Raw genomic sequence first — 21,115 nt, 5'->3', positions numbered from 1 at the left:
TTTTGGAGGGGGACATGATTCCATGCAAAGCATTGCCCGTGTCTATTTTGCCAGTGTTGGGTCAGTACAGGCTCCAGGACACAGCCACAGAGCACAGGCCACGTGGAGGGGAGCTTCTGTCTAGAAGGAAAAGTTGGCAGAAAACCAACAAAGACAACTTCTTGATAGTGGTCTTCAAGAGATGCAACAGGATGCAATGGCGGTTGACAATGGAATAATTGTTGGTTGTGAGAACCCTAATCCTCTGCCACAGGGAGGAGACAGCTGACACCAAGTCCAATCCACATCAACATGGGGGTGGGACACCCGTGAGGGGGACAAGGCTGTAGCCCAGAAGAAAGGTGGATGAAACTGGGGAAGGAGCAGTAGCACAGGGAGATGGGGGAGGATGGGGTAATTCAGAATTTCCCTTTTTGAGAGTGGTATCAACACAATGTCAAAGTAGGAGTTCTCCGGCTTCTCTCCTCCCCAACAGAATTTCAACTAGCAACAATCCCATGGCAACTTTACCACCCTGAATACCCCAGAACTTGGAGTGAAGCTTTGTGTCCCCTGGGATGACAGAGCCGAGGAAAACCATGAAGACAGTAAGGGGATGGCTGCTCTCTGACCACGCCACTCCTCCCCAAGCCTGCACAGTGCCACACGCAGAGGAGTCCCTGGATGCTCGGTTTCTCCAGTGGACATAGTGGATGAGAGGTGGGCGTTCAGCTTCCCTACCAGTCTGAGACTTCACAGGAGACTCACTCTAGTCTTTTCCGGCAGGAAGCACTGTGAGTACCGGCAGGGTTAGCCCACCAAGGGTCAGTAAGAGCTTCCCTTTTCTTTCTTTCTTTCTTTTTTTTTTTTTTGAGATGGAGTCTCGCTCTGTCGCCCAGGCTGGACACTGCAAACTCTGCTCACTGCAAGCTCCGCCTCCGGGGTTCACACCATTCTCCTGCCTCAGCCTCCCAAGTAGCTGGGACTACAGGTACCCACCACCACACCCAGCTAATTTTTTGTATTTTTTTTAGTAGAGACGGGGTTTCACCATGTTGGGCAGGATAGTCTGGATCTCCTGGCCTTGTGATCTGCCCGCCTCGGCCTCCCAAAGTGCTGGGATTACAGGCGTGAGCCACCGCGCCCGGCCAGAACTTCCCTTTTCAAAGGATAAAGCGGTTCACACAGACAGCTGTGGTGGACTCCTTCTGCTGCCTGCCCAACAGACTTCTGCACATTTCCTAAGGACAGAACCACATTTCTGTACTAGGGCAGAGATTCTGTGACATCAGGAGAAGAGGCCCTTCCCCCAATCCCAGGAGCCGATAAACTCTTTCTTCTTTGCAATTGTACAATGACATGCACAGGGAAGTCTTCCTTTCCAGGAGATAAAGCACCATTAGGAGAAAGTTTTTGGCTTACCTTGGCCCTTATTTTTTGTTTGGGGGATGTTGTGTGTGACAGCATCATTCCTGAGCTGTGGTAGCCATCTTACCATCATGAGGAAACAGCCACGGGAATAAAAAGTCAGTCCTCTGAGGACCTGGAAGAAAGGAAAGAACCTGGCTCCCAAGGCATCACTGAGACCCAAATCATCAGTAAGTAAGCACAGCACCTACTTCTGGGCTTCTTTTTACCAGAGGAAAAAAAGTTCCCATTTGTGTCAATCATAGCGTCCAGTTTTCCTTTTCCTTTTTAGTTTTAATTGTATTTATTTCCTCTCTTTCGGATGGGTGATTTATTCACATGGGTCAAAATTCAAAAAGTATCAAAGAGTAAATAGTGAAATGTCTCTCTTTCACTCCTATCCCCCAACCACCAAGGTCCCTGCCCTGGAAGCAACCAATGTTACTGTTTCTGATGCTTTTCAGAGGTAATTTATGCATATTCAAACAAATATATATGAATATATTCCTTTGGTTTTTTATTTCTACAAATGGTACTACAGTAGTCCCCCCTTATCTGTGGTTTTGCTTCCCATGGTTTCAGTTATCTGCTGTCAACTGTGGTCCAAAAATATTAAATGGAAAATTCCGGAAAGAAACAACTCATCTGTTTTAAATTGTGCACTGTTCTGAACAGCATGATGAAACCTCAAGCTATCCTACTGAGTCAGATTAGGGATGGGACTTGGCCCCACTCGTGCCCCGCCGAGAACCTCTATTGTAAGCTGGTGGGGGTGTGGCCAGTGAGGACCCCAACCAGACTGTCCAGAGCTTGCACCATGAATCTTGCTCAAGGCACTATGCCCACTCATCGCAGACCCTTAGAGAGACTAACATGAGCAATGTCCCACCATAAATCTTACTCCAGGTGCCATACCCACTAGTTATAGAACCTTGAAGAAATTAAAATAAGCAGCTCCCACCTTAAATCCTACTCAAAGGAGTTAACCCTATCTCCCGTATGTACACCACAGGACCAGAAGAATGAGCGCTTCTTTGCCTTATCTTCATTATAATTCCAAAAATCACACCCAGGGGTGGGGACTTAACATGCTAATGAGACACATGATGCATAAAGAACTGTGTTATCAAACTGAACAGGTGCCAAAGTTTCCTCATCTCTACCTGCTCAAACTCACTCCCTTCCCACTTCAGCTCCTTCAGGATTACTCTCTTCAGTCTCTTCCAGGAGCCAGCCAGAGAATTCTCTCTCGTGCCGCCTCCCTTATGCCCTGCATAAGCTCTAATAAAGCCTTGTCTGGGAGAACTCCTTTGGCCTCATGTTAGCAACTATTGCATTAACAACCCCCAAGACCCCGTGGTTGGTAACACTACTCCTGTCCTTCAAGACATGAATTCTCCCTTTGTCCAGCATCTCCTCCCTGCAGACGCTCCCTACCCCTTAGTCACTTACAAGCCTTCCCAGTGATCAGACCAACTGTTGGGGTATTGCATGCTTGTGTTCAAGTCACTCTTATTTTACTTCATAATGGCCCCAAAGCGCAAGAGTGGTGATACTGGTAATTTAGATATGACAAAGAGAAGCCATAATATGCTTTCTTTGATGACTTTGCTAAGATCTACAATAACAGTGAACCTTCTATTCATGAAATTACGAAGCAGATAAAAGAAATTCATACTAGTTTTGCTGTCACACCTTAAACTACAAAAGTCATGGTGCATGATAAGTGCTTAGTTAAGATGGAAAAGGCGGCCGGGCGCTGTGGCTCACGCCTGTAATCCCAGCACTTTGGGAGGCCGAGGTGGGAGGATCACGAGGTCAGGAGATCGAGACCATCCTGTTCAACACGGTGAAACCCCGTCTCTACTAAAAATACAAAAAAATTAGCCGGGCGCGGTGGCGGGCGCCTGTAGTCCCAGCTACTCGGGAGGCTGAGGCAGGAGAATGGCGTGAATCCGGGAGGCGGAGCTTGCAGTGAGCCGAGATTGTGCCACTGCACTCCAGCCTGGGCGACAGAGTGAGACTCCATCTCAGAAAAAAAAAAAAAAAGATGGAAAAGGCATCAAATTTGTGGGTGGAAGACATGAACAGAAACGTGTTTTGACTGACAGCAATCAGGTTCAGTGCTATCCACAGTTTCAGGCATCCACTGGGGGTCTTGGAATGTATCCCCCTTGGAGTGGGGTAGACTACTGTACACGATGTTCTGTAAGTTCTTCCCCTTGCCTTTTTCATTTATTAAAATAGCTTGGCCATAACTCCATATTAGTACCAAAAAAACTTTCTCATTCATTTTTCTATCTATGTGGTATTCTATTACATGGCTGTACCATTTAACTGGATCCCTTTTGAGGATTTTTAATTCATTTCCAATCTTTACTATTACAGACAACACTACAGTAATAACCTACGTCATTTTGCACATGTGGAAGTACTACTACAAAAAACAATTGCTGGAAATAAAATGTCCTGGTTAGAAGGTACATACATTTTGTTTTGATAAATGTTGCTAATTTGTCCTCCATAGAGATGGAACATCGGAAATTTTTTTTTTTTTTTTACACAGAGTCTTGCTCTGTCGCCCAGGCTGGAGGGCAGTGGCGCGATCTCGGCTCACTGCAAGCTCCGCCTCCCAGGTTCACACCATTCTTCTGCCTCAGCCTCCCGAGTAGCTGGGACTACAGGCGCCCGCCACCGCGCCCGGCTAATTTTTTGTATTTTTAGTAGAGACGGGGTTTCACCGTGTTAACCAGGATGGCCTCGATCTCCTGACCTCGTGATCCGCCCGTCTCAGCCTCCCAAAGTGCTGGGATTATAGGCATGAGCCACCGCGCCTGGCCGAACATCGGAAATTTTTAAGTGTCCATTTCCTTACATAAACACCAACTTTGATGTGTTATCAAACATTTTGATCTTTGCCAAACTGAAAGATTTTTTAAAAAGTTATCTCAGTGTCATTTTTATTTGGATTTCCTATTGTGAGTGAAGTTTTTCATTTCACTGTGAATGAACATTTCATTTCATATGAGTGAACATTTCATACGTTAAAGAGCGATTTGTAATTTATTTTCTATTGCTGTTCATATCTCTTTCTATTTTTCTTTTCTTTTCTTTTTTTTAGACAGGGTCTCACTCTGTCACCCAGGCTGGAGTGCAGTGGCACAATCACAGCTCTCTGCAGCCTCCACCTCCCAGGCTCGAGCGAGTCTCCCACCTCAGCCTTTCTCCAGTAGCTGGGATTACAGACACACACCACCACGCCAGGTTAATTTTTAAATTTTTTGTAGAGATGAGGGTTCACCACATTGCCCAGGCTGGTCTCGAACTCCTGAGCTCAAGCGATCCTTCTGCCTTGGTCTTCAAAGTGCCGAGATTACAGGTGTGAGTCATCACACCTGGCCTCCTATATTTCTATTAGTTTCCAAATGTTATCTTCTTATCTCCAGTCGTCCATTGAACAATAGTTTTTTCTTCACTAATTTATTTATTTATTTATTTATTTTTTTTTTTTTTTTTGAGACGGAGTCTCGCTCTGTCGCCCAGGCCGGAGTGCAGTGGCCGGATCTCAGCTCACTGCAAGCTCCGCCTCCCGGGTTCACGCCATTCTCCGGCCTCAGCCTCCCGAGTAGCTGGGACTACAGGCGCCCGCCATCTCGCCCGGCTATTTTTTGTATTTCTTAGTAGAGACGGGGTTTCACTGTGTTTGCCAGGATGGTCTCGATCTCCTGACCTCGTGATCCGCCCATCTCGGCCTCCCAAAGTGCTGGGATTACAGGCTTGAGCCACCGCGCCCGGCCTTCTTCACTAATTTAAAACTACTGTTACGATAAAACAAATTTTTGTGCAAGTTTGAATTTACTTCTGGACTTTCAATTCTCTCTCATTGATCCGTCTTTTCAATTTGCCAACATTACAGTCTTTCAATGGTTTTAGCTTTATATTTTATTATCTCTTAGGGCCAGTACCTCTTTTTACTCTCTCTTTTTAAAAATCTTTCTAACTATATTTTCTTCTTTTTCCACATGAATTTTAGGATCAGCTTATTTAGCTCACTCTCCCTCCAAAAGAAAGGCTCCTTTGAGGACTTGTTTTGAGATTGTATTGAATTTACAAATCAATTAGAGTGTTGGGTTTGTTTGTTTGTTTGTTTTTACTTTGAGACAGGGTCTCGCTCTGTCACCAGGCTGGAGTGCAGTGGCATGACCTCGGCTCACTGCAACTTCTGCCTCCCGGGTTCCAGTGATTCTTCTGCCTCAGCCTCCTGAGTAGCTGGGATTACAGGTGCGTGCTACCACGCCCAACTAATTTTTGTATTTTTAGTAGAGATGGGGTTTCACCATGTTGGCAAAGCTGGTCTCCAACTCCTGACCTCAAGTGATCCGCCCACCTCAGCCTTCCAAAGTGCTGGGATTACAGGCGTGAGCCACCGCGCTGGGCCGGGTCTCCTTTTCAAGAACAGGATTTATCTTTCTATTTGTTGATACTCTCCTCTTTGTGTCCTCGGTAGCATTTTAATGTTTCCTTAATATGGGCATTTCTCATTATAGTCATTCCTTGGTGTTTTACCTGTATAAGTGCTATAAAAATGGGATTTTTTAGTTTTGTTCTCTTTTTTTTCCCCAGCCACCTACTGAATTCCCTCATGATCTATAATAGTTTTTGTTTTGTTTTGTTTTGTTTTTGTTTTTGTTTTTGTTTTCTGAGATGGTGTCTCGCTCTGTCGCCCAGGCTGGAGTGCGGTGGCGCGATCTTGGCTCACTGCAAGCTCCGCCTCCCGGGTTCACGCCATTCTCCCGCCTCAGCCTCCCGAGTAGCTGAGACTACAGGCACCCACCACCACGCCCGGCTAATTTTTTGTGTTTTTAGTAGAGACGAGGTTTCACCGTGTTAGCCACAATGGTCTTGATCTCCTGACCTCGTGATCTGCCTGCCTCGGCCTCCCAAAGTGCTGGGATTACAGGCCTGAGCCACCGTGCCTGGCCTATAATAGTTTTTCAATTAATTTTTTTAGGTTATCACCTATAAATAATGCTAATTGTGTAATAATTTTTCTAGAAACAAGTTCTTGCCATGTTACCCAGGTTGGTGTGGAATTCCTAGGCTCAAGCAGTCTGCCCACCTTGGCCTCCCAAAGTGCTGAGATTACAGGCATGAGCCACCATGCCTAGCCCTAATATTTTTAAATCTCATCTAAATGCATCACGTAGTACCTCCAGAACAATAGTAAATAGTAATGGACAGCTCTGTCTCAAACCTGATTTTAAGGGCAATACTTTTAGTATTTTCTCATTAAGCAGCCGTTGAAATACATATATTTATTTTATTATGCTAAGGAAGTATCCATATCTTATTATTTCATAATAATCCAATGGATAAGGAATAAATAAAACAGAAAGACCAGATAGAAGGCTACTGCACTAGGGAGATGGAGAAAAGGTGGAAGGTTGGAGATACGCCTTAGAGATAGAGTCAACAGGATTTATTGGTGGGCGTGGGTCCTAACTCATATTTTACGGCCTTGGGTTACTAGTTTGTTTAATCTGAGCCTCACTTTCAAATTAACATTTGGTAAACATTAAGTGAGTATTTACTATGTACTAGGCATCTTAAGATACAACAGCCAGCGAGACAGACCTGATACATAAACTTCTGGAGCTTGTAAAATAATCACAATTACTGTTTTTGTAGACAAGTGCTACAAAAGAGAAGCACAAGATATAACTAGCAACCGATTCTAGGTCTGGAGATGAGGAAATCCCTCCCTGAGGAAATTTAAGATGCAACCTGAAGAATAAATAAGGGTTAGCGAAACTGAAGGGGTGTTGAGGAGGAGAGCTCTGCTGATGGGCTAAATGGTATGTGCAAAGACCCTGTGATAGAAGAATAGTTTGGCTGGAGCTTGGGAATAGAGAGATGAAGCTAGAGAAGTAGGTGGGTAACATATCATTCAGACTTATAGTCTACAACAATTTTGAACTTTACCCTAAGAGCAATAGGATACCAGTAAAATTTTTTTTCCAATGTAGTAAAGTGTGTGTGTGTGTGTGTGTGTGTGTGTGTGTACATAGATATAAATTTTTTTTTTCACTCTGCTGCCCAGGCTGGAGTGTAGTGGCACAATCTTGGCTCACTGCAACCTCTGCCTCCCAGGTTCAAGAGATTCTCCTGTCTCAGCTTCCCTAGTAGCTGGGACTACAGGCGTGCACCACCACACCTGGCTAATTTTTGTATTATTAGTAGGGATGGGATTTTACCATGTTGGCCAGGCTGGTCTCGAACTCCTGACCTCAAGTGATCCACCTGCCTCGGCCTCCCAAAGTACTGGGATTACAGGCATGAGCCACTTCGCCTGGCCTGTAAATAATATAAAGTATTCTAATCTTAAGTGTATAGCCTGAAGAAGGGTTACATAGGTAAACACCCATGTTACCATCACAGAAGATATGCAACATTTTAGTTCCTTAGAAGATAACTTCATGCCACTTTCCACTCAGTCATGCTTACTGCTTGAGTTCCAGTTTATATTCTGGGAGACATATGATATCCCAGAGATATCCACTTTTTTCCCTATTTTGACTTATATCCCCATCAGTAAGTGTGTGTTTGTTTGTTTGTTTTTAAGATGGAGTCTTGCTCTTGTCACTCAGACTGGAGTGCAGTGGCGCTATCTCAGCTTACTGCAACTTCGGCCTCCCAGGTTCAAGCGATTCTCCTGCCTCAGCCTCCCGAGTAGCTGGGATTACAGGCAACCACCACCACACACAGCTAACTTTTGTATTTTTAGTAGAGACGGGGTTTCGTCATGTTGGCCAAGCTGGCCTTCAACTCCTGGCATCAAGCGATCTGCCCATTTCAGCATCCCAGAGTGGTGGGATTACAGACGTGAACCATCACACCTGGCCTCATTTGGGTTTTTTTTTCTTAATGAGTTTTCAGTTTGGAATAATTTTAGAATTACAGAAAAATTGCAAAGATAGTACAGAGGGTTCTGGTATACCTTTCACCCAGCTTCCCTTAATGTTAATATCTCACATAGCCATGATACATTTGTCAAAACTAATTAAGAAATTAACATGGTTGAAACATATTAACTAAACTACAGATTTTATTTAGATTTCACCAGTTTTTTTCCCTAATATCCTCTTTCTGTTCCGGAATCCAATCCAGGACACCACATTGCACTTAGTGATTGTGACCCTTTAATATTTAGTCTTCTCTGATCTGTGACAGTTTCTGTCTTTCCTTATTTTTTCATGACCTTGGCAGTTCTTTTGTTTTTGTTTCTGTTTTTTTCAGAGACAGGATCTCACTCTGTTGCCCAGGCTGGAGTGCAGTGGTGTGATCATAGTTCACTGTAACCTCTAACTCCTGGGCTCAAGCAATCCTCTCCATCTTGTAGCCTGAATAGCTAGGGCTACAGGCGTGCAACACCATACCTGTCTTTTTTTTTTTTTTTTTTTTGAGATGGGGTCTTACTATGTTGTCTTGAACTCCTGGCCTCAAGCGATCCTCCCACCTTAGCATCCCAAAGTGCTGGGATTATAGGCATGAGCCACCACATACATGACCAACCTTGGCAGTTCTAAAAACTACACTTTTCTGATTAATTATTTTGTAGGCTGTCACGCCGTTTGGGTTCATGTGATGTTTTCTCATGATTTTCTCGGTGCCTAGGCCAGGCACCATGGCTCATGCCTGTAATCCTAGCACTTTGGGATGCTGAGACAGGCAGATCGCTTAAGTCCAGAAGTTCGAGACTAGCCTAGGCAACATAACTAAACCCCATCTCAACAACAGCAACAACAAAAAAACAAAAACTAGCCTGGTGTGATGTGTGCTTCTAGTCCCACCTACTTGGGGGGCTGAGGTGAGAGGATCACTGGAGTCCAGGAGGTCAAGCCTGCAGTGAGCTGTGATCGCACCACTGCATTCCAGACTGGGAGACAAAGCGAGACTCTGTCTCAAAAAGTTTAAAAAAGGCCAGGGGCGGTGGCTCAAGCCTGTAATCCCAGCACTTTGGGAGGCCGAGTCGGGCGGATTACAAGGTCAGGAGATTGAGACCATCCTGGCTAACATGGTGAAACCCCATCTCTACTAAAAAATACAAAAAACTAGCCAGGCGAGGTGGCGGGCGCCTGTGGTCCCAGCCACTCCGGAGGCTGAGGCAGGAGAATGGCGTAAACCCAGGAGGCGGAGCTTGCAATGAGCTGAGATCCGGCCACTGCACTCCAGCCTGGGCAACAGAGCGAGACTCTGTCTCGGAAAAAAGAAAAAAGTTAAAAAAAAAAAAAAAAAAAAAGAAAAGAAAAAGGAAAAAGCAACTGCCAACCTGTCTTCCAAAGTGACTCTACCATTTTGCATTCCCAAAAGCAATGAATGAGAGTTCCTGTTGCACATCCTCACCAGCATTTGGTGACAGTGGCAGTGTTTTAGAAATTCTAGTAAGGTTACTGTAGCCTTGTAGTATAGTTTGAAGTCAGGTAGCGTGATGCCTCCAGCTTTGTTCTTTTGACTTAGGATTGTCTTGGAGATGCGGGCTCTTTTTTGGTTCCATATGAACTTTAAAGCAGTTGAGATATAGACCAATGGAACAGAACAGAGTCCTCAGAAATAATACCACACATCTACAGCCATCTGATCTTTGACAAACCTGAGAGAAACAAGAAATGGGGAAAGGAGTCCCTATTTAATAAATGGTGCTGGGAAAATTGGCTAGCCATAAGTAGAAAGCTGAAACTGGATCCTTTCCTTACTCCTTATATGAAAATTAATTCGGCCCGGCACAGTGGCTCAAGCCTGTAATCCCAGCACTTTGGGAGGCTGAGACGGGCGGATCATGAGGTCAGGAGATCGAGACCATCCTGGCTAACACGGTGAAACCCTGTCTCTACTAAAAATACAAAAACCTAGCCGGGCGAGGTGGCGGGCGCCTGTAGTCCCAGCTACTCCGGAGGCTGAGGCAGGAGAATGGCGTAAACCCGGAAGGCGGAGCTTGCAGTGAGCTGAGATCCGGCCACTGCACTCCAGCCCGGGTGACACAGCCAGACTCCGTCTCAAAAAAAAAACAAAAAAACAAAAAAACATTACAGGCTGGGTGTGGTGACTCTCGCCTGTAATCCCAGCACTTTGGGAGGCCAAGGTGGGAAGATTGCTTGAGCTCAGGAGTTCAAGACAACCCTGGGCAACATAGTGAGACCCCATCTCATTCTCAAATAAATAAATAAATAAATAAATAAAATTAAAAAAATTAAAAACTCTACACCCACCAGATTGACAAAAATTCAAAATTCTGACTACTAAAGGTTGGTAAGTGTGTGGGGCAATTGGCACTCCCATACACTACCCAGGGAATATAAATTGCTTTGGAAATCAGTTTGGTATTATCTAATAAAGCTGACAATACTCCATGACACAGTAAGTCCATTCCTAGGTATATAACCAGAGAGACGCAGGCACATAAGGACCAGGATACATGTACAATAGAAGCAGTGTGGGCCAGGTACAGTGGCTCATGCCTGTAATCCCAGCACTTTGGAAGGCCAAGACGGGCAGATCCTTCGAGCTCAGGAGTTCAAGACCAGCTTGGGCAACATGATGAAACCCCATCTCTACAAGAGATAGAAAAATTAGCTGGGTGTTGGGATGTGCACCTGTGGACCCAGCTACTCGGGAGGCTAAGGTATGAAGATCTCTTGAGCCCAGGAGACTGAGGCTGTAGTGAGCCGTGACCATACCACTGCACTCCAGCCTGGGCTACAAAGCAAGACCCCATCTCAAAAAACCCAAACCAAAACAAACAACAAAAAAAGTAGAAGCAGTGTGTATAGTTCCATTTCCAAAGACTGGAAATAAACCAAATATTTATTATCACAAATAGTGGTATAACCACACAATTGGATGATATATAGTAGTGAAAATTGATAACATATAGTGAAACAGCCAGGCGTGGTGGCTCACGTCTGTAATCCCAGCACTTTGGGAGGCTGAGGGGTGCAGATCATGAGGTCAGGAGATCGAGACCATCTTGGCTAACACGGTGAAACCCCATCTCTACTAAAAATACAATAAATTAGCCAGGTGTGGTGGCACACACCTGTAGTCCCAGCTACTTGGGAGGCTGAGGCAGGAGAATCGCTTGAACCTGGGAGGCGGAGGTTTCAGTGAGCTGAGATCGCACCATTGCACTGCAGCCTGGGTGACAGAGGGAGACTTTGTCTGAAAAAAAAAAAAAATATATATATATATATATATGTGTGTGTGTGTGTGTATATATATGAAACATGGCAATCAGCATGAATCTCATAAACCTTTTATTGAGAAAAAGAAGTGTAGGAGATTAGACTATTACACCCCAAAATATGTCACTTTGGCATAATTATTATTTTGACCTGAAGAAAACTGAAAAACAACAGATGCCAAAAAAAAAAAAAAGAAAAAAAAACCTAAACCAAAACCGAACCCTCTCTGTCCTCCCTACCTTCTTGTCTAAAAGCTTAAACTCTTAGCCCAGAGAAAGCACCAGTGGAAATCTACCTAACAAAACAGCCTTACCGAAACAACCCTTATCTTCCAGTAGTCCTCCCAGATATTTATCTTCCCACCATTTGCTGACCTTGGAAGCCTAAAACCCTTTTCCTTTGACTTGTCACTTCTCTGTAAATTTATTGTTCTTTGTTAAGATGCTATATAAGCCCAAATTCTAACCACCCCTTTGAGTTAGTCATCACTGAGTTTCTCCTGCATGTATGCATGATGCATGCATTAATACATTCGACTTGTTTTACTCTTGCTAATCTTTTGTTAGCCTAACTTTCAGGAACCCAGCCAGTGAACCTAGGAGGATTAAGGAAAGGATTTTTCTTGCCCTACAGAGGCAAGACAGAAAACATACAATCTGATTCCACTTATAAACTTGAAAAAAATAAACTACATTGTTTAGGGACGTATGTGTAAGTAGTGAAGCTGATAAAATAAAAAGCAAGGAAATGGTAATCACCAAAGGCTATTTAGTCACTGCTCTGGGAAGGAGAAAAAGTTGGTTATGATCAGAGAGTGACGCACAGATGACTTCTGAACTTCCAATAATGCTCCATTTCTTGACCCAGGTGGTAATTACATAATCATTTCATTTTATAATTATTCATTAAACTATACATACACACTTATGTGATATTCTGTTGGGATGTATATTTCACACATAAAGTAAAATAAAAGGGAACAGGCTTGGGTTAAGCATGGCAAAAGACCTGAAAGATCCCATTTCGACCGTTATGAGATACCTATGAGACAATCAAATGTTGAGCTTAAAAGATTGCAGATGTAAATTCAGGAACCCTGGATATAAAGATAAAAATTGAGGGACAAGAATATATATGATGACCTACAGAATGTATGAGGGTGACAAGAAAAGAAGGCCTAAGACAAGGTCCTGTGAAACTCCCACATTTCATGGTCAGGCAGAGGAGGAAGAGCTAGCAAAGGAGACTAAGAAGGAGTAGCCAGCCAGGCATGGTGGCTCACGCTTGTAATCCCAGCACTTTGGGAGGCCGAGACGGGTGGATCACTTGAGCCCAGGATTTCGAGACCAGCCTGGCCAACATGGTGAAATCCTGTCTCTACTAAAAATACAAAAATTAGCTGGGCATGGTGGCACGCACCTGTAGTTCCAGCCACTGAGGAGGCTGAGGTGAGAGGATCAGCCTGGGAGGCAAATGTTGCAGTGAGCTGAGATGGCACCACTGCATTCCAGCTTGAATGACAGAGTGAGACCCTGCCTCAAAAATAAAATAAAATAAAATTAAAATAAATTAAAATAAGGAATAGCCAAAGATGCAGGAAGAAAACCAAGGAAATATTATGTCTGGAGAAAAATGTTTTAAGAAGGGAGTAGTCAATATGCCAAAGCTACTGAGAGATCAAGTAAGATGAAGATGGAAAAGTATCTATTGAATTTAGTAGATGTGGTCATTGACCTTAGCAAGAGTAGATCCAATGAAGAGACAGGGATGGAATTAAATGAAGTCTGGGTGGGAGGTACACTGGGCTACCAAATTGCACAATTCCAGAAGTCACCTTTCAAATTATGCCCCAGGAGGCACCAATAACACAGACTATAGCTTAACAGTGGCCCATGGAGCTATCCAATGCAGAGAACCTGGTGAGGAAATGGAGCCCCTGGTTCAAGGGATTTAAGAGCACTACCCCTAAGGTCCAACTGCTCATCTTCAAAACTGCTTCTATCCCTTACTAACAATGTAATTTGGACGGGCGCGGTGGCTCACGCCTGTAATCCCAGCACTTTGTGAGGTCGAGGCGGGCGGATCACGAGGTCAGGAGATCAAGACCATCCTGGCTAACACGGTGAAACCCCGTCTCTACTAAAAATACAAAAAAAAAATTAGCTGGGCGTGGTGGCAGGCACCTGCAGTCCCAGCTACTCGGGAGGCTGAGGCAGGAGAATGGCATGAACCCGGGAGGCGGAGCTTGCAGTGAGCCGAGATTGCGCCACTGCACTTCAGCCTGGGCGACAGAGCGAGACTCCTTCTCAAAAACAAACAAACAAACAAACAAACAATGTAATTTGGCCAAGTTACTCAAATATTTTACATCTTGGGGTCCAAATCTGTAAAAAAAAAAAAAAAAAAATACTAATGCAGTAGGACTGTTGTGAGGAGTAAATCAAACAGTCTACATTGAAGGGTTTGGCCAATAGAAGCATTCAATAGATGTAAATTATTATTTTCTGTATTGCTTAGACAACTCTTTCAAGAAACCTGGCTAAGAAAGGAGAGAAATGAAACAATAGCTGGAGGAGGATGTAGAATTAAGGGAATTTTTTTTTATTTTTGAGACAGAGTCTCATTCTGTCTCCCAGGCTGAAGTGCAGTGATTCGATCTCGGCTAACTGCAACCTCCACCTCCTGGGTTCAAGTGATTTTCCTGCCTCAGCCTCCCGAGTAGCTGGGATTACAGGCCTGTGCCACCACACCTAGCTAAATTTTTTTTGTATTTTTAGTAGAGACAAGGTTTCACCATGTTGGCCAGGCCGGTCTCCAACTCCTGACCTCAAGTAATCCACGTGCCTCAGCCTCCCAAAGTGCTGGGATTACAGGTGTAAACCACTGCGCTCAGTCGGGAAAGTTATTTTCGTTTTTCAAATTTTTTGACTGTTTTTTAGAGCAGTTTTAGATCTACAGAAAAATTTCACAGAAAGTACAGAGAGTTCCCATAGACCCTTTCACCCCCTCCAAACATGTAATTTCCTCTTCTGCTAACATCCTCCATTAATGTGATATATTTGTTATTATAGATGAACCAATATTGATATATTATTATCAACTGAGGTTCTTAGTTTACATTAGGGTCCTTCCTGCTGTAAGGTTCTATGGGTCTTAACAAATGTGTAATATCCTGAATCCACGTTACTGTATCATACCACACAGTTTCACACTCCTAAACAATCCCCTGTGCTCCACCTGTTCATTCCTCTCCCCAAGCCCTTGGGAACCACTGATCTTTTTACTGCCTCTTTAGTTTTGCTTTTCCAGAATATCCTATGTATAGGCATGTGATGATGATGTGTTCTGAGACATGCATCGTTAGGTGGTTCTGTCACTGTGTGAACATCATAGTGTACTTTCACCAATCCAGATGGTATTGCCTATTACCCACCTCGGCTAGATGGCATAGCCCCATTGCTCCTGCGCTACAAACCTGTACAGCATGTTAGTGTACTGAATAATGTAGACAATTGTAACACAATAAGTATTTGTGTATCTAAACATAGAAAAGGTATGGTAAAAATATGGTGTTATAATCTTATGGGACAAATATGGGACCACCATCATATATGCAGTCTGCTGTTGACTGCAACGTCGTTACACAGCTCATGACTCTAGTTGGAATCACATGGTACCTAGCCTTTTCAAACTGGCTACTTTCACTTCGTAATATGAATTTAAGGCTCCTCTGTGTTTTTTCATGGCTTGATAGTTCATTTCTTTTTAGCACTGAATAATACTCCATTGTCTGGATGAAACCACCATTTATTTATCCACCCACCTACTGAGCAGCATCTTGGTTGCTTCTCCATTTTGGCAATTTTGAATAAGGCTGCTAAAACATACATATGCGGGTTTTCGTACGGATACTCAGCTTATTTAGGTAAATTCCAAAGAGTGTGATTGCTGGATCATATAGTAAGAGTACATTGAGTCTTATAAGAAACACCGAACTGTCTTCCAAAGTGGCTGTACCATTTTGCATTCCCACAAGCAATGAAGGAGGGTTCCTGTTGCCCCACGACCTCACTGGCGTTTGGTGGTGCCAGTGTTCCAGATTTTGGCCATTCTAAGAGGTGTGTAAGGGTATTTCATTGTTGTTTTTAATTTGCATTTCTCTGATGACGTATGATAGGCAGAATCTTTTCATATGCTTGTTTCCTATCTGTGTATCTCTCTCTGTGGAGTGTCTGTTAAGGTCTTTGATCCATTTTTTAGTCTGATTGTTTTCCCATTGTTGAGTTTTTTCTTTGTAAATTTTGGATAACAGTCCTTTGTCAGATGTCTTTTGCAAATATTTTCTCCCAGTTTATGGCTTGTCTTTTCATTCTCTTGATAGCATCTTTCACAACTCAGATTTTTTTTAACTTTTTTTTTTTTTTTTTTTTTTTGAGACGGAGTCTTGCTCTGTCACCCAGGCTGGAGTACAGTGGCCGGCTCTCGGCTCACTGCAAGCTCCGCCTCCCGGGTTCACGCCATTCTCCTGCCTCAGCCTCCCGAGTAGCTGGGACTACAGGCACCCGCCACCTCGCCCGGCTAGTTTTTTGTAATTTTTAGTAGAGACGGGGTTTCACTGTGTTAGCCAGGATGGTCTCGATCTCCTGACCTCGTGATCCGCCCGTCTCGGCCTCCCAAAGTGCTGGGATTACAGGCTTGAGCCACCGCGCCCGGCCTTTTTTTAACTTTTAACTTTTTTTCTTTAATTCGAAGACAAGGTCTCAACTGTCACCCCGGCTGGAGTACAGTGACACAATCATGACTCACTGCAGCCTCAACCTCCCAGGCTCAAGCAATTCTTCCACCTTAGCCCCTCGAGTAGCTAGGACTACAGGTCTAAGCCACCACATCTAACGAATTTTTTAATTTTCCTGTAGAGACAGGTTTCACTATGTTGCCCAGGCTGGTCTTGAAATCTTGAGCTCATATAATATTCCTGCCTTGGCCTCCCAAAGCATTTAGATTACAGACATGAGTCACCGCACCCAGCCAGATTTTTTTTTTAAAAAAAAAACAGGGTCTGGCTCTATCACCCAGGCTGGAGTGCAGTGGTGCATCTTGGCTCACTGCAACCTCTACCTCCTGAGCTCCAATGATCTTCCCACCTCAGCCTCCCTAGTTGCTGGGACTATAGGCATGTGCCACCATGCCCCAGCTAATTTTTGTATTTTTTTTTCCTTTTTTTCTTTTTTTGTAGAGATGAGGTTTTGCCATGTTGCACAGGTTGGTCTCAAACTTCTGAGCTCAAGTGGTCCACCCACCTCGGCCTCCCAAAGTGCTGAGATTACAGGTGTGATCCATAGTGCCTGGCCAGAAAATTTCAATTTTAATGAAATCCAGTTTACCAGTTCTTTCCTTTATGGCTTGTGCCTTTCATGTCTAAAAAACCCAAAGTCATCCAGATTTTCCATGTTATCTTTCAGGAGTTTTTTTAGTTTTGCATTTTATATTAATTTTCATGAAGAACATAAGGTCTGCGTTTAGATCTTTTTGTTCATGTGGATGCCCAGTTGTTCCAGCACATTTTGTTGAAAAGACTATCTTTTCCCCATTGTATTGCCTTTGCTCCTGTGTCAAATATCAGTTGACTATATTTATGTGGGTCTACTTATGGTCTTTCTATTCTGTTCCATTAATTCCTTTGTCTATTTTTTTTTTTTTTTTTTTTTTTGAGATGGAGTTTCACTCTTGTTGCCCAGGCTGGAATGCAATGGCACGATCTCCACTAATTGCAACCTCTACCTCCCGGGTTCAAGTGATTCTCCTGCCTCAGCCTCCCAAGTAGCTGGGATTACAGGTGCCCGCCACTACGCCCGGCTGATTTTTTTTGGTATTTTTAGTAGAGACGGGATTTCTCCATGTTGGCCAGGCTGGTCTCGAACTCCTGGCCTCAGGTGATCTGCCTGCCTCGGCCTCCCAAAGTGCTGGGATTACAAGCGTGAGCCACCGCGCCCAGCCCTTTGTCTGTTCTTTCCACTAACACTACATCGTCTTTGCTACCGCAGCTTTATACAGAACTCAGTAGTATCAGTGCTCCAATTTCATTCTTCTACAGTATTGTGTTGGCTATTCTGGATCTTTTGCTTCTCCATGTAAACTCAATAATTGGTTTGGCAATATCCACAAAATAGCTTGCTAAGATTTTTACTGGGATTGCATTGTATCTATAGATCAGGTTGGAAAGAACTGACATCTTGACAATATTGAGTCTTCTTCTCTAGGAACATGGAATATCCTTCCATTTATTTCCTTTGATTTCTTTCATCAGAATTTTGTAGTTTTCCTCATATAGATTTTTTTTTTCTTTTTTTGAGACTGAGTCTCGCTCTGTCACCCAGGCTGGAGTGCAGTGGTGCGATCTCGGCTCACTGCAACCTCCACCTCCCAGGTTCAAGCAATTCTCCTATCTCGGCTTTCTGAGTAGCTGGGACTACAGGTGCATGCCACAATCGCCAGCTGATTTTTGTATTTTTAGTAGAGGTGGAGTTTCACCATATTGGTGAGGCTGGTCTAGAACTACTAATCTTGGGTGATCCACCCACCTTGGCCACCCAAAATGCTAGGATTACAGGTGTGAACCACTGCACCCAGCCCTCATATAGATCTTGCACATATTTTGTTATACCTAAGTGTTTCTTTGGGGGGAGGCTTCCAATATACTTGGTATTGTGTATTTAATTTCAAAGTCTATTTGTTCATTGATGATATATAGGAAAGCAATTGACTTTTATGTATTAATCTTGTGTACTAAAAACTTGCTATAATTGCCTACTGGGGCTGGGCGTGGTGGCCCATGCCCTATAATCCCAGCACTTTGGGAGGCCAAGGCATGGGGATCCGCTGAGGTCAGGAGTTCAAGACCAACCTGGCCAACATAATGAAACCCCATCTCTACTACAAACACAAAAATTAGACAGACATGGTGGGAGCTGGGACTACAGGTGCGTGCCACCACACCTGGCTAATTTTTTGTATTTTTAATAGAGATGAGGTTTCACCGTGTTAGCCAAGATGGTCTTGATCTCCTGACCTCGTGATCCTCCCGTCTCGGCCTCCCAAAGTGCTGGGATTACAGGCTTGAGCCACCACGCCCGGCCCACTTTTAATCCTCATTACAACTCGCCATTTCCTCCACTTTTCAGATGTGGAAACCCTTTGACCACAACCTTCAATTCTTGCTCAACCACCCCTACTATGCCTCAGCCGCTCACTCAGGACTGCCAGTCCTCTGCCTCCTCTACTTGTTTTGCAGGCATCAGCTCCTTCCATTTTCACTTCCTTTCTGTCCATCTTACATCCTATAGCCCACTGTTTTTGTCACTCTTTTGTTGACACTGTAAAGTCTCTTGCCTTTCTGAACTTTAATCACGCCATTATGGAAACATCCCACTTCTGGATGAACTGAACTATTTCCTTCTCCATGTTTGCAGTGAATCTCTGAGTACCACGGATAGTCTCACAGGTCAATGTATGTTGTGACTTCAAGTTTACTGTCCTACCGGGCCCTCAACACTGCCTGGAGATCCTGCTACCTCCCAGTGGACAACCTGCTCCTTCCCTCCGTGCAATGAGTGCTCACACCTCCTCTATGCAAACTTCCAAATGCTACCTCATCATGCTCTTGCTGTCAACAGACGACACGGCACCCATCTTCACCAAAAAACTCAACATCCTCCTTTACGATGACAGAGGTCCAGTTGTTGACGATACCAAATATGAGCAAAGATATGGAGCAACTGGAATGCTCATAAACTGCTGGAGCAAGTGTATGGGGGAAACTCCTTCTAACTGTATTTTTTCTCTACTCTCACACCACAACATTTAACACAGAAGAAGACTTCTAAGGCCAAATGTGTTGCGGGGGGTTCCCTGCACACCATGTGGCAGACACCAGCTGGCTCTCCTCTCATTCAGTTCCCACACTGTCTTCCCGACACTGTCTCCCACAGATGGAGGGCTTAGTCCCCAAGACTGCCCTCTGCCACACCAGTCACAAGCCCAAGCCTCTGGAACTTCTGATCTACTGGCTTCAAGTTGGGGTTCCCACGACCCCCTCTTTGGGTTCGATTAATTTGCCGGAGCGGCTCACAGAACTCAGGGAACTTACCTATGTTTACAGGTTTATTATAAAGGATATTGCAGAGGATACAAGTGAAGAGATACACAGGGCGAGGTATGGGAAAAGGGGCATAGAGCTTCCATGCCCTCGCCGGGTGCATCACCCTCCAGCAGCCTCCACGTGCTCAGCTATCCAGAAGCTCTCTGCACCCAGTCCTCTTGGGTTTTTGTGGAAGCTTCAAGACATCAGCATTCCTTCTCCCAGGGTATAGGGTGGGACCCTCTCATTGGAGGCTATTTAGACCCACAATCAGAAAGGAGGGGGAACATTAGAGTCCTGCCTTGGAACAGGTGAAAAGAGGACAGGAGGTCAGAGGCCTGCTCCTGAGGCCCAACGCACCCAACATGATAAAAAAAAGACTGTTAACAGGGGCTATTGGAGTTATGAGCAAGCATGGATGATATCCAATATATATCATAACACCACAGCAAGTTTAAAATGTTACAGCTACTTTGGAAAACTCTTTAGGAGTTGCTTATAACACTAAATGTACACTTACTCTATGACCAAGCTATTCGACTCCTAGGTATTCATCCAAAAGAAAGAAAAACAAATATCCAAAATACTTGTATAAGAATGTCCACAGCAGATTTTATTTATAATAGTCAAAAACTGGAAACAACCCAAATGTCCATCAACAGGTGACTGGATAAACTAATTGTGTCTATTCATACAGTAGTAACCTACTATATTCCACCGTAGTAACACACAGGTACACGCAATGACATGGCTGAATCTCAAAAACATTATGTTGGGCAAAAGAAGTGAGATAAAAATAAGCCACGGCTGGGCATTGTGGGGAAAAGAAAGAGATCAGCCTGTTACTGTGTCTATATAGAAAGAAGTAGACATAAGAGACTCCATTTTGTTCTGTATTTGAGATGCTGTTAATCTGTGACCCTACCCCCAACCTCGTCCTTGCAAGAGACATGTGCTGTGGTGACTCAAGGTTTAAAGGATTTTGGGCTGTGCAGGGTATGCTTTGTTAAACAAGTGCCTGAAGGCAGCTTGCTGGTTAAAAGTCATCACCATTCTCTTAATCTCAAGTACCCAGGGACACATACACTGCCAAAGGTCGCAGGGACCTCTGCCTAGGAAAGCTAGGTATTGTCCAAGGTTTCTCCCCATGTGATGGTCTGAAATATGGCCTCGTGGGAAGGGAAAGACCTGATCGTCCCCCAGCCTGACACCCGTGAAGGGTCTGTGCTGAGGAGGGCTAGTACTAGAGGAAAGAAGGCCTCTTGGTGGTTGTTGGCAGTTGAGATAGAGAAAAGCATCTGTCTCCTGCCCATCCCTGGGCAATGGAACATCACAGTATAAAACCCGATTGTAT

Source organism: Theropithecus gelada, chromosome 11 (genome assembly GCF_003255815.1).
Source record: "Theropithecus gelada isolate Dixy chromosome 11, Tgel_1.0, whole genome shotgun sequence".
In the NCBI taxonomy this organism is placed as follows: domain Eukaryota; kingdom Metazoa; phylum Chordata; class Mammalia; order Primates; family Cercopithecidae; genus Theropithecus; species Theropithecus gelada.
The sequence above is the reverse complement of the archived record's forward strand: the minus strand, read 5'-3'. Positions refer to the sequence as shown.